Source organism: Acanthaster planci, linkage group LG02, assembly GCF_054643075.1.
Source record: "Acanthaster planci isolate LZ-2023a linkage group LG02, COTS_SCS, whole genome shotgun sequence".
In the NCBI taxonomy this organism is placed as follows: domain Eukaryota; kingdom Metazoa; phylum Echinodermata; class Asteroidea; order Valvatida; family Acanthasteridae; genus Acanthaster; species Acanthaster planci.
In genome coordinates, this window is record NC_141778.1 from 24,858,774 (window position 1) to 24,873,341 (window position 14,568).

Consider the following 14,568-nt stretch of genomic DNA (forward strand, 5'->3'; position numbering starts at 1 on the left):
GTACATCTCATGGCTACGAGTGGTACGCTGGCTGCATAGACAAACACAGTATTGCTCAGATAGTCTTCAGTCTATGGCAATACCAGTACACTTGATCAAGACATTGACCTGTAAAAAAATTGATACTGATCAGAGAACACGATAGAAACAAATTGCAGATACTGCAACTAAAGTTCTCTTTTGTGAGGTAAAAAAGTTATGTGATGGAGAGAGGCTTGTATGGATAGGTTGAAAAAATTCCACTGCTGGTAGTAAAGATGGCCAAAATGGCTTGGTTGATGAAGCATCTTGACACATGAGCTTTGTGTCAGGGACTAGGGTTTGCTAGCTCCATTCTTGCCAGAATCTACAGGCATCTAGCAGGCACAACCTTCACAGACACCCACTGAAGGTGGGAAAGAGAGAGACAAAAGTTCATTTTGTTTGATTGCTGTTACAACAAACAGCACTTCTTTGCTGTATAGTCACATGATGCCCGCTTTTACCAAGTATGTACAATCAACTTGTGCTGGTTTACACAGCATGTACATCACATGTATGGATGCTCTGACGAAAGGTGACATCGTTTATCCTGTCTGCGAGTGACAGGTACCGGCTGTTTCATCAATCCATGTTATCAATAAAACTCCAGAGCCTTGTCCATGGAGATCATGTCCCTAGAAATGATACCGTGAGGAAGTCTGTCTTCTGCAGTTGACTTCCCCTTGGATCCATTTTATAGTTACACCTTCATCTTCAGAAACTCCTCACATCAACTTCCAGTCTGTGCAGATTATCAGCTAAATGTTGTCAACTTCATCCCAGGCATGAATAAGAATTCATTCATCTGACTTGCCTGGCTTTGTATGCTGATATTTTCCTCTGATTGAGTTGAAGGAATTGTCAATGCCTTGATCAAGTGTACCATTATAATCCTAATATCAACAAGTTACCTAGACAAAAATCCATCCCCCTTGCATGTACATGTACATTGAAATTCATAGTTTAGCAACTGGACTGTCTAAATGACCAGATTCTAATTCAAATAAATTCTTGTTTTAAAAGTGTATTTCTAGTATTCTGATCCAGCTTTAAACCTCTGAAGACAGTTGGTCTTGCTTTGCTGTTGATGGTGAATGCCTACCTCTGTAGTATATCCAAATGGAACAAACTTTGCCCTCGCCACCACCAAAAAATATGTCGGTGGATTGGTGACAATTCTCATGTATGGTACATGTACTTTCAGCAAAGGCTAATGTTCATAAAACATTCTAGGGTTGAGCCAACATATTGTGGCTAAGTCCACATCGGTGACCAATGTACATGGAAATGTGGCATATGGAAAGTAGATTTTAAAAAGTCCTTGCTCCTAACTCGTGTCCTGAAATGGAAGTATTTTCAAATAGCCAGAGTCAAATCTCTTGGTCGACTGTTCTCACTCCTCTGCCAGGAATTCCATTCCAAACTTAAAAAAGTATTGGAATTGTAGAGGTCAAAGATTTCATTCAGTTTAAAGTATGTACATGTATTTGTACTGTGTTTGCAACTGCATACATTCTGGAGAAACAAGGTACAAATGAAATTACTGAAACTTGGTTGGACCTTCTCATGCTGGACAAGGGTACTATTTAAACACTGACTTTTTACATCTTACATGTACATCAACAATTTTTTGCTTCTGATATTGAAGAAAAAATCTACATGCAGCAAGTTTGTACATGGATTGACTTCCATATTTGCCCCTCTGAAAAACCAACTGAAACATAATAAAGCAAGAGGTATTGCCTTGGACTGAAGACTATCGTGCTCCATGCAGGTCACATTTGTCAATCTCAAAGGTATTTTTCAAAAAATTTGAAGAAATGAACTAGGTTTGTCTCAAACTCTGAAAACTGATGCAATCTTCCTTGGAGATATTCTTTCAAGTGCTTATGGTCAATGATCTGGAAACCGCACTGTCAGTAAGCCAGTAATTTATGATTGTCAGTTCGTAATATGGTCAGCTCAAAAATTACACACAGTGGATAGGAATAAATAAAGGTCCTTCGGACTTGGTAAATTACGCTGTTATATGAGGAACCTTGTATTATCAGGCATGAAAACAATGAAAGGATTGGGATCTAAAATTGTCCTGATAAAAAGCAGGATCTTGTATAAACAGTGCTCTTATTAACGAGGTTGGACTGTACATGTAAATCTAACTTCAGAGATAGTGGACCTTATGTAGGGCTGCTAGTCTTTTTTCTTCTTTGTACATTGGCATATTTTGTCTACAATGAAACATGATACAGGACAAAAGTTAAAGTTCGCATTTCTTTTGTGAATGTATTTTTTCTGCAAATGATATTTCTAATCAGACAGGTTTTTCTGCTTATAAAAAAACAAGCAATGTATTTAGTAAAATTGCAGCGGGTGATACTTTTTAAAAACTCTGTCACTTAAATGAAAATCCTACATTGCAGAAAAAGTGAAAGCAATAAATGCGTCTTGCTTTATCCGTATAAAATGCATTGCTTGCCAATTGTTGAGGCAGGACAAATCCAACTGAAGTGATAAATGCACACAGTAAGGTGGGGTTGGAATGGTAACAAATTTGATAAGTTGAAGTTGTTTCCGGTGACAAAGTAATAGTGTGCACTTGATGTGGAATAATCATTGGAAGATAAAGATATTTATGGAAACAAGTAAGCGAATCATAGGGACTACTTGAGTAGCTTAAATCTCCTTGGCTGAATTCATTTTTTGGTCACCGTTTCCAACAAATAAACTTAGCAGTGGCTAACATGGTGGTCAGAACTGTTTGAACCTGGCTTTTGATCTTCATGTAATATATGGATTAATGAAGCAAGTAGAAATAAAGTCAAGGCATTCATTGATAGTGTTATCGTGTGAACTTGAAGCAGGGCCCAGGAAAATCGATTAGATACTTGGCCAAAGTTCTTTCTCTTGTTTTTTAGTGCATGTCAAAGCTGTTTTGGTGAACTTGCTAACTGAAGTCCTTTCCTCAACCCCCTCAAATGGAAGGAACACGCAAATCATGCATATGCCGCACTGACTCAAGTGTCATTAGTCTTAGAAATGGTGGTTCCTGTTGGACTGAAATGTCTGCCTCAGAGCAGACATGTGCAGGCAGATAGTGCGATTCAAAAAACACTCTAACATTTTGATTAACAGTTGTCCAACCACTTTACTGCTCATTTGAGGTGAAAAAGTTGCATTACGGTGTGCAAATACCTTCTTGCATATGACTTGTGGATCATGTTTGTCCCTCTGAGTAACGGTGCAGGGTTCCTTAGTCTTTGGTAATGGCTAGAAGCCATGCACAATGCAGTGTACCACCAAGTCCTTGCATCAGGGAGGAATTCAATCCTCAATTTCATGTGATAATCCACAGTTAATCTGTTCTTTACTGTTTACTAGGGTCACACATACTACATGTAACTGTCAGCTTTGTACATGAGAACACATCCAACATTTCTCAGACATCAAATTACATCTTTTTTTGTTGGCGGCCTCAGTCAAACTGTTGCATCCTTATTTTGTGGGAGTATCACTTAGTGCGGGGATGTTGACTGGTTCTGACATGTTACGTTGGAACACATGTCTTTCTTTGCGGTAACCCGTTTTGAGGTGCACAGTAGTCTGAATCATTCTTGACATCAGGAAATCTACAGTTAGCAAGTTTGCCACAACATGCAATCAACAATCCATTTTTTGGTAAAGTGTTATGATGTATCACGCTCTTGGTCAAATCATATGCTTTTGAAAAGCTAAATTCGTTCAGGCACTGAGTCAGTGAAGTTATATACATTTGTTTAAAGTACGGTTTTTCCTGGGCCCTGTTCAAGCTAGCATGTGAGCATGTGCAATATCTGTGATGATGTAGACCAGTGTACACCAAACTGCCATGAGATTGTAAGGGTGTATGAGAGAAACACATGAGGATGTAATCGTAAAGTGCATGAATTAATGAAAACTTCAATTAAATTTAGCATGGAGTACGGGACAGGCTAACCCCGTGTCATTGGACGCCACAGTTTCTATGGATACCAACAGGCAGATTGCTACCACATTGTCCACCAAGTCACTGAGCGGCATGGTTGCTCAGAAGGTACGACACACCAGGGCATAGCAGGCAAAATGTACTGCTTAAAAAAAGGAATACAATTTAAATGGAAGTGTCTGCACTTTCATTACTGTCCTTAATTCAGCTCTTTTAGTCTTCAAGAACCTATGTGGATATCTGAAAAAGTTGGCTGCACTTAAAACAAGCAGCACACAGGAGTTATTGAAAGTTGGACATTGACTATTTCCAGAAAAGCAACGGAAGTCAGGAACTTGTTAGTTGAAATAGAATCCATGAGCAGAAGCTTGCCAATAGTTGTTTTACTCGCACGTAACAAGCAAAATAAGGTCACAATGACTGTATTTCTTTTTTTTTTACTGAAACATGTTTTATTCATAAAAGTATCCACTTGCTTGGATATGTGCTTGTGGTTTGTTAATTACAATGTATTTCCAAAGCCACTTGAATGAAATAGTTGGTGGAACACATTGCTGAGAACTTAACACAATGAATGTTTCGTCGTAGTTGAGTTTTAGTCAACTAAAACCCTAAATGAGCTCAGGTGGTTACATTTCAAAACATTTCTGAAAAGTTGCTTCAAAAGTGTTTATCCTTGGAACACAGAGCGAGCAAAGGTAATAAGTTGAAAAACACTTAAGTCCTTCTAAAACTCTTTCTTGGAAGTTGCTTCAAAACTGGACTTTCTCAAATGCAGGGCTGAAATTTTATTGATAAAGAAATGGATAGAAATTAAATAGTGCTGAGGAAAGTATTGTGGTGACCTTTTTTAGTTGAAATGGTGCCAATTAAAACAACAAATTGATGCAATATTTATCAACTTACGATATCAAGTTATGATACATTTGGTCCTTGAAAACCCAAACGAAAGGTGCAGTTTTTTACTTTGCCAAGAGCTTTATTCCTTTTTCCAACAAATCTGATGTCGGAAAACTTTTTTGAACTCACAAATCAAATTGCACTCTATTACATTGGAACAGGAATTGGAAGCCCTCAGGGGATAGTTTGACCTCAAACAGAGGGTGAGAAAGTGTACAGGAAAAAAACCAGTAAAACTGACTGTGGGTCTGTAACGTAAACAAACGGCAGTTTTTAGAGTTAACTAGTGATGGCTACACACAATAAAGGACTAAGAAAACTGACTTGGAACAGAAGACGTAAAATTTGTCTCAGAAAAACAAACAAAATTTGACAAATTGGTGAACTTTTCATTTAAAGGATCTTGACCATGATTTCACTGTGAACAACTGAAATATCAAATGGAAGCAATTACGAGTTAGGTCGTGAGAACTTTCCTTTCTTTGCTATCGTTGGAGTTGTGGAAATACATTGCCATCTGCTGCGTGGAAAAGTGAACCAATTGTTGGAGTTTATGGGATTCTTATTTATGTTGCAGTCAACTTAGGCATTTAAGATCAAGAGAGTTTGTACACATCAAGAACAACTGATTGCGAGTTTATGCAGTGGGCAACTCACTGGACCTGTTGGTGTCTGTGGGCGGGGACACGTGGCCCACACCAGGGGGGACTTGTATGCGCCAGGGTGCTTTTTTTTTGGTCGCTCAAGTTCAAGTTTAAGTTCAATGTCAAGTTCAAAGTGAAGGTCAAGTTCAAGTCCAAATAAAAAAAAACAATGCAATTGTTTCTTCAACTTTTTTTATTTCACTGTCAGGCTGTTTGAAATCTACACAACTGAACCGAGTGCTTAGAACCTGCTTTCAGACTGGCTTATGAGGGCGCTACAGAAATTGTCTTTTTCCTACTCATCTATAGAAATTCCAGTTTTGCCCACACCACAAGTACTTTGTACAAATACGCCAATTTGTGTTCGGGAATGGCTCCAAAATGTTTGTAATAAAGTAAGTCTTTGCTCCCCTTTGTAGCACTTTACGATCTTTGATAAATATGTAACTTATTTCTAGGGATAGTGTGTCTAAAAACCAATATCTAACACAGGCCTGCTGTCCATTCCAACAAATAATGCACAAAAACTTGAATTCGATTAAATAAAGACTATTTATGATAAAGACGGTTAACAAAAGGCATCGAAGTTCTGAAATACGGTACCATCAATTGCAAGGAACATTGTTCAAATGCTACGGGAAAAGAAATCCTACCCTTTCAAAAAACAAACTGTTTTTGAAGCAAAAATGTGAAATGGACAGCAGGCAACATCACCCACACAAAACACCAAACAACAAACGTCTTTTTATTGTCACACTTGATACAGATCTACACTAGCACATCACACAACTGCAGTAATACTTTGCTCAACTGGTCATCTATTCAACTTCGTATTCCTTTTTGTTTAAATAACTTACAAATTACTTCAACCAGCAGTAAAGTACCATTTTTGGCAAGGTGTGAGTTGACTGGTAATAGTCTTTTTTTAGATGAAGGAAAGCTTTGAACTTCTAAACTTGTTATCACATTCTTAGACTGTTATCTTGCCAAAGTGAGAATGTAGTAGGTTAATACCTCTCTTTGTTTGGCCATAAACCATTTTTAGCAAACGCGATAAAGTCCAGTTGTAGAACCAAATAATGTCAAATTACATGTAAACACAATTTGTCAATGTCATCACTAAATTTACGAAAGTTCGAAATCAAATGTACATGTATGTTTACATGTACGTGATGTGCTAGTGTAGATCAAAAAAACTGAATACTGTTTATACAAAGTATAAATTTAATTAAAGTAACTTAAAAACTAATGAACCAGGCACATGTCCTTTCTTTCAATGTGTCTTTTCTAAACTCAGTCATTCAAATACAGTGTATTTCCTTGGGTCCAAAAGGTAAAAGAAACCACAATCTCTTGGGTAAAAATCAACCAAGAGTGGATGCTCCTGAGTTTATCCATGTGCACTCTTCAACTCAACAATTCAATCATTTTTACTTTATTTCAATCATGAAGTAACATGTGCCTGGTTTCATTTTGTTGCATCAAAAAGTACGGCAAATCCATGGCATCATCATTTGCTTTAGTCTTTACTGAACTGTAATGTACTAGTAGTATTGATATATTCACAAATCTTTGGCCATTTCAATTCTCGATGTATCATGAAACAGGAGAACCTGTTGACTGGTGACAAGTAATAAATGGAGACTTTCTACCAGACAACCATTTTTCTACCATCAGTTACTCTCAACAGATGCATTTGTCAAACATTAATGCATGCATGGTGTCATTTCAATGCCATGGATTTGCAGTTTTCTTAGATGTTTGCAGCCAGTCTTAAAGATGAGAGTTCCAAAGGGTCAACATCAACTTGAGACATCAGTGATGGGGTTGTCATCAGAAGCCTACGCTGTCAGAAGATTGCCGAGGTGCTGTCAGTTGTCATTGTGACAAGTTAGCTTGAGGGGGGAAAAAGAACGGAAACATATCAGGAAGAGTACATTACATTTGCTTCTTGGCAGGGTACAGGATTTTGTCAGGAGAGTTGAGTTGAGAAATGACTTGATTGGCTAGGCAGATCTAGCATTCTGGTATGGGGAAGGAGCCCAATGTGGATGTAACCTCCCTCCTAATAACTGACAGACAGTATCCTTTCAAGCAATGAAGAGGAAACAACTGTTCAAGCATTGCATGACAATTATCTCTAAGCATTCATTACGGACACGTACACCCTTGAAAGGTTGGCCATTTCTGCAAGCACGACCAAATTCATCAATATCGGAGATACATTTTTCCTCGCTGGTTTTTACATGACTTCTGCCATATGTTTTTTGCATTATTTAATATGAAGGTTTCACCGTGTTTTTGCAGCCGTATACTAGTTATCCTGTACCCTGCCTTCCCGATTTATCGCTTTGATACAATGTATAATGTACGACATCCTTCCTTAAAGATGCTGATATTCCCGATTTATCGCTTTGATACAATGTATAATGTACGATATCCTTCCTTAAAGATGTTGATAAAAGGAAACTTTAAGAATGAGCATAAAACTGTTTCAGTCCACACAGGAGTAGTTTGATCCAGTTGGGGTAATGGATTTCCACTCAAACTTTTACAGCAGGGCAATATTTACCAGTGGGAAGTTAACCGAAAATGTTCTGCAGTGTTTGACAGAGTAAAGATTAGGAAATGAGCAGATATGAGGATACGCTTTATGCCTGAGGCAGATATACTGCATGTGGATAGATCCACAGATGAGAAAAGTGAAGATTGCAGTAGGAGCTCTGAGGATAAAGGAGAAATTCAGCCCCATCACCAGCTTTGGGCAATCAAGAAGGCCCAAGTACCAGCTAGGGGGCACGTCATTAAGAACAATAAATGTTTTAACCAATTGGGGGTCTAGTTAAAGGGGGGGACTCTAGGGCCCCTTTAGCCAATGGTGTAGAGAAATGGCTGATTCATTTTACAAGGAAATGTTATCCTTTTGAAGCCATATATCGCAAGTTCATTCAGATGTTCATGGAGTGGAATATACAAGAAAAATTTCTAGTGAAATGCATTTTCTCTGTGTGGGCACCATGTGACTTGTAACATCCAATCAGACTCTTCCTTTTCCACCAATGAGGTGGTAATTATTCAATGAGCAATAAGTGTGCATGTACAGTTAATGTGCTCACAAAGGGTTGGTTCACTGTCAGCAAACTACAACTTGCAGTGTGTGAAATTATTATTCCCCACTGGTCCTTTGCAATTTGTCTGCTCCTAAGATTCCTTCCAGCAAATCATACATGTAAGACGGCGAGTGATATACATGTAAATGAGTAACTCAAACTTGAAGCACTGATCTGGAAATGAGTTGCTGTAGTTGCTATATTTAACTTGTTTCTCTGGTATGCATTAAAGTCCAAGCTGGCAAGAACAATTCAATAAGAACTTGCATGAAGAAGTTCCATTATTTCAGCAAGTTTAGAGTATGAGAGACTTTCTCCTACTGCCATGTGTCCATAGATTTCTTTGTCAAATGATACTGTATGTTGAACAAGTATGTCGTGTTACTTTGTTCAGTCAAACCTACAATTAGAAATTACATGTCACAAACAAATTGTTAACGTTTGTGCTTAAGTTGATCAAAACCTGATTTTTTCCATTTTTCTAGTGTTTTCAATGCTGTCTGCACCGACAGACAGGCTAAAAGTTCTTTGTTTATTTGTTCTCTACGAGGGCAATCCCCCTCAAAAAATAAAAACAAAAAAGTGCATCTTCTTTGAAAATTATGCAAGATGGAACTGATGAGACAACAAACTGTAAATGAATTGTCTTCAAAACAATGTTCCTTTCACTGTAACAAGATATTCCACAGCATTTTTAGGAATTATCAAAGATGAATTTATGTCAGAATCAGAGAAAAAGTGCTATGCATTTTGCAGTTTTTATATGCCAAGTTCCATCTGATGTTGCAAGAATATGCCACAAAGTACCAGTCACAAGGAAACAACTGTATTTCATCAATATTTCAATCCCCGTCTATTTTACACTGATTGTTCATTAACAATGTTCTGTTTTGCTTGAATTTAAAGTACCAAATCATACATTATATAAAAACCAATGAAATGCAGCCACCAAATATACTAAATGTAGTGAGACACACATACATGTACACTGTATCTGCCAGTCAGGTCTGGTTCCCAACTGACACCCTGATGTGAGGCCATTCCAGAGATCCAGTACATTCTATGTAAGTGTGTAGAGCTTTCAATATTTGTCACTTCTTACACGGCTGAGTTTCTTTTGGGCAAAAAATCTTTTCCTGCAAGCCTTTGAAAAGGAAACCATGTCATGTTGTTTAGTTACCACAGCCATCTCCTTTGTGATGAGGTTCTGCAATTCTCCATTTCCCCATCAAGCAATGTGTCATCATACTGATGAACTGTTACAAGTTTCCACTTTCCACTGGATGGAGAGGCTCAGAGTCTCATTTCTCAGCTACTGGGTGGAGAGACATTGTGATGAATTGTCCTTTTCCACTGTGTCAAGGCAAACCTTGCTTACAACCGTTGCATGTTGCTGTTTGGTGCTGAATGAAGAGACGTGATCAACTGTTACAAGTCTCCATCTGCCACTTGGTGCAGTGACAGTGTTTTCCTAGGACCCCACATGCTACTTGGTGGAGAGGCATTGAGGAATTGTCCTAGGTCTCCATCTGCTACTTGGAGAGACACTGAGGAATTATCCTAGGTCTGCATCTGCTAATTGGTGGAGAGACATCATGGTGATGAACTGTCAAACATTAGCTGCTGATGAAGGTGGCATAATGAGAAAATGTGGCAGTTACATTGCTACTCGCTGGAGATACATGTATGTGAAATGTGCAGCTCTTTATAGATGGAGAGGCATCACTGGCTTGAACTATCATAATTTTCCATGTGCTGCTGGGTGGCGACAAGTCACTGATGAACCATCAAGGCCCCTACTCCTGACTGAAGAGAGACACAGATGGCCAAGTCCTCAATATGCAAAAAGTAACACTGAAGTTGGCGATGGTGAGAGTCAGCATTCAGGCTTCATTCTATGACCCTCGTCACAAGAACTTAAGTCCTCCAGACTAACTCCTCATCACTGATGTACTTGAACACCTCGGCAGTGGCATGGAATTGGGTACATCTGTGGTTAGCTCCTCTCCCGTAATCTCATAAGGACCTGGGCCTAGCCATTTGGAGCTGGAGAAGCAACCCAGGTACATGTGAAAACAATTCTCTGCCCAGTTTGTCCAAATCTGGCTTTAATATTTTTGAACTTGTTACAGTCACAATTGTGTAAGGGAGCTGCTCTCTCCATTACCGAAGTCTGTGTGGAAACTGCTCTCAGCTTCACAGTAGTGGGCCATCACCACTTGCCATAATCACACTACCTGACAGAATCAGACTTTGAAATATGGTTTCCTTTGCTAGGCTTACAGGCGTTACGTATAGAGAAATTGATAAAATGTCATTACTATGAGGGATTATAACCAATTTGCTGTAGAGGAAGGTGTGAGCATCTTGACTTCTCTTCCAACTACAGTAAGAAACGTAAAAAAAAAAGTGGAAAACTACAATCAACCATTTTGTAACCATGAAAATCTTACGCAAGTGTTTGAAAACACGTCAAATACGCATGCATAATAAAACAATGAAAAATGTAGTAAATGAAATGTAAATGGCTATGTAACAATTTCTTACTTCAACCCCTGAAAATGCACCCAAGTTTCATTTAATTTTCATTTTTTTTGTTTTGCTATTTTTAATCCGTACTTTAGGGCCTCTTTGGTTGCATGCTGATGTAAATTTCCATATTCATTACCGAAACTGTGATATCATTCCATGTACTGAACCTTAAATTGCTGGAATTTTGCATCGTAAACTTGTTTCTTTGGCAATTGTTGTATCAGTGAATGGCAAAGGAGCCAGTGAACAACCTTTTCTCAGAAATGTTTTGGTAAGAGAAAATTAAGGGTGCCAAATTTGAACATGAAGGCCTGCAAAATGAAGTGTCTTCTTTGATTTACATTAAGGCAACAGCACCATCACTTGTACAGAACAGCTTGGACAATTTTTGTGTGTTGAATCACATGCACCTTTCAGCAACACTTGACTCTAAATTGTTGATGAAGATGAAGAAGAGTATTCATGAGTGAGCGAAGTCATTCTAACAAAATTCATTCCATGCAGGGTCATGATTTTAAAAAGCACATCATGTGTACCATTGCAGAAAGTGTTTTTCCAGCAATCTAAGCAAACAGTTTTGATTAAACTCTTTGTCAGAAAACTAAATACTTTTCTGACTAAGTAAAATGCTGAAATAGGTCGCCACAAAATTGGAGGGTTTATTTTGCTCATTCAAATAAAATAATAAATATTACATGTATAGCACCTTGCTGAAAACATTAACCATAACAGTCCTGAATCCTCCAATTCAGTATTGGAGGCTTAAGGACTATTGGGGTTAAATGTTTAAAACAAGTACTATCGGTAAAGCATGAAGAAAACTAAGCCAGAGATTGTTGGCGAAATATTCTGAATCAGTTTTTGGTCATGAGTTTGTTTTTATACAAAAGATTCTAGAACATTGAGGACAATGGGTGTGTACAAAAGGAGTATTTTCACTGCCATTTTTGGCAGTGAAAATACACTGCCAATTCCAAAATGTGTACCTGAATGTGGTACACCTTGAAATACACCAGTTAACTCCTATTCCATCACAGAGCATGTGTGGTGTCAAAATAATTATTGATTATAGCCATCAATCTCATCACGCTCAAGAATTCACTTCAAATAGCAGGAGTCCGATTTGGCAATAACTTCCTCAATCCCTCCCCCCCAAAAAAAGAAATGGCAATGGAATCTTCCCAGTCAGCATTTGTGTTTAAATATTTATCCAAATGTTAATGTCCTCCAGTCTCCAGCTATTTGAAATGAATTCTCCACATGATCTATCCATTCCAATGTTGATACATGTACACAGCACGTGACATTTTTCAATGAAACCTGGACAGTAAAATTCATGCACATTCATAATGACATTGAAAAGTTGTTGAAAATAGGCAGTATACATGTATGTTGTTTGAAGTCACATACATGTCCATGTATATGTCCGTGTCTAATAAACCATAACACTATCATTATAACATTATTATTATTATTCATTTTCGATGAATTGAACAGTTAAAATAGCGATTTTTCATTCTCCAAAGCCCTTCTAGGATTTTGTGAAATAGACACTCTAAACTGTCCAAGTTTTGTGGAAAAATGTTACATATTTTCAAAAGAATGACTGAACAAAGAAACATTTACTCAGTGAGATACTCTACACGCAAGAAAAAGACCTCCAGAAAAAAGGGGGAAAAGATACCTTGAAATGTTTGCTATAATTTTCGTTTGAAAACACTTTCCTTATAATGATATGAATAGAAATCTGCAATAGTCACATGGCAATAAGTGAAATCTCAGGATTAATTACATGTAAGTATGGTCAGTGTTCATCACGTGAAATCATGCACGGTTTGAATAGAAAATTAGCAAGGAAATATGACAATGTAAACACAATGAAGCACAGCTGGGAAAAGTAACATACACGTAACTCGAGATGTTAATTCTTCAGCCAATTTTTGTGCTTCACTTTTCAGACTATAACAGAGAAGCAGGCTTCTCACTTCTCAGACCATAACAGAGAAACAGGCTTTATATCACGCATTGGCATAGCCACTACATGTATTATACATGTATGATTTCGTCACTCACGTTCTAACAACTCAGTTTTTGAGCAACATTTTCAGCATATTCAAAGATGACAATGAAAGTATCTTTCATGCAATGACAACTGAGGACTGTTCAGTAAATTAGCCTTCAACATGACTAAGGACTCATTCCCCAAATTAAATTTGCCATCTACTTGATCCAGCTTTTTGGGTTTGAAATAAAAATTGCTTGACAACTCTGATGTGAACACATAAATGTACAACAAGTTTCACTTTCTAGAAAGTCAGCGATTCAAAAGCAGCCACTTTTTATAGTTCTCTACCATGAATTATAAAACAAGAGGCCATAATGAAATTACAATACAAAGATTTGAAAGAGAAAAGCAGATTTTGATTCAGGTATTTTAGGAAGAGAAGGAAGTGAAGAAAGTGACTATCCCTAGCTGCCAAACACCAGGAAAGCACTGCAATTTTCTCATTGCTACAAGGATTCCTAATATTACTTCACACAATCTGAACTCTTTTCATTGTGAGAAGTATTATGCCTCTGGCATTATTGACAGGCACTTTTTATGGTTTGTTTTATTCAGTCTTGCTAAAGCATTAAGCATAGTGCTCGATAGTTTGAAAACAGTGTGTGGTGGTACTGGTAGAGCCAAAGTTATCAAAAGATTTTTGTCATTTCGAGAGTAACAGCCCCAACTGGATCTCATTCTACCTGATTGTACTGTACATGTACAACATATTGTACACAATTTGTACCTCCAAGTGCTGTAAGGAAACCAATTTCCAGTTTAGACAAGATGTTACCTGCTGCAATTTCTATTGATTTTTCAATCCTCAAAAGGCAACTGTTCTACATGTTTTTGCCCATCAGTGGTTTTATTACAATACCGTCATTTTGGATCATTTGATGTGACAGTGCCATTTCAGAGTCAAGAGCCATAACAAATCCCTTCTGTAACATTACAAATTCCTATTCAGTTTCTATTTAATTCTCAGTCAACATGGCCATGAAATTAAAAGCCTGCTCTATTTTTCTATTCCTTAGTTACCTTTGGTATCCTGTTTATTGCCAATATCCACGCTCCTCCTACAGTGTACAGAGGTCTTATAAACAATTTGAAATCTGTAAAGATGAGTGTACCCAGCTCAATCAAAACTGAGCATGCTGAACTGATGACTTTGAAAGACTACTCTATTAGTTTTGGCCTCCAACTAAATGTAACAAGCATTGCATAAATGCTGCAGAAGTCAGGGGGCCCATCATTTTGATGCCTTGATCCAAGTAAAACCCTTCTTTATCGATAAGAACAATCTTTTGACAATTTCAGTCAAAATGCAATTCTTGAAGTATCTGCTATGGTTCA

At 37.7% G+C, this 14,568-nt stretch overlaps 1 long non-coding RNA gene across 3 annotated transcripts in view; it reads right to left on the minus strand.

Moving 5' to 3' along the window:
* Window positions 1-4,416: 4,416 nt before the first annotated feature.
* Window positions 4,417-14,568, minus strand: part of LOC147800057 (uncharacterized) — an 83,547-nt gene continuing 73,395 nt past the window's right edge. For all 3 annotated transcript variants that reach the window (XR_015424232.1, XR_015424231.1, XR_015424230.1), the window contains one exon: window positions 4,417-7,421. This is a non-coding gene — a long non-coding RNA (uncharacterized LOC147800057). The remainder of the gene's footprint in view (window positions 7,422-14,568) is intronic.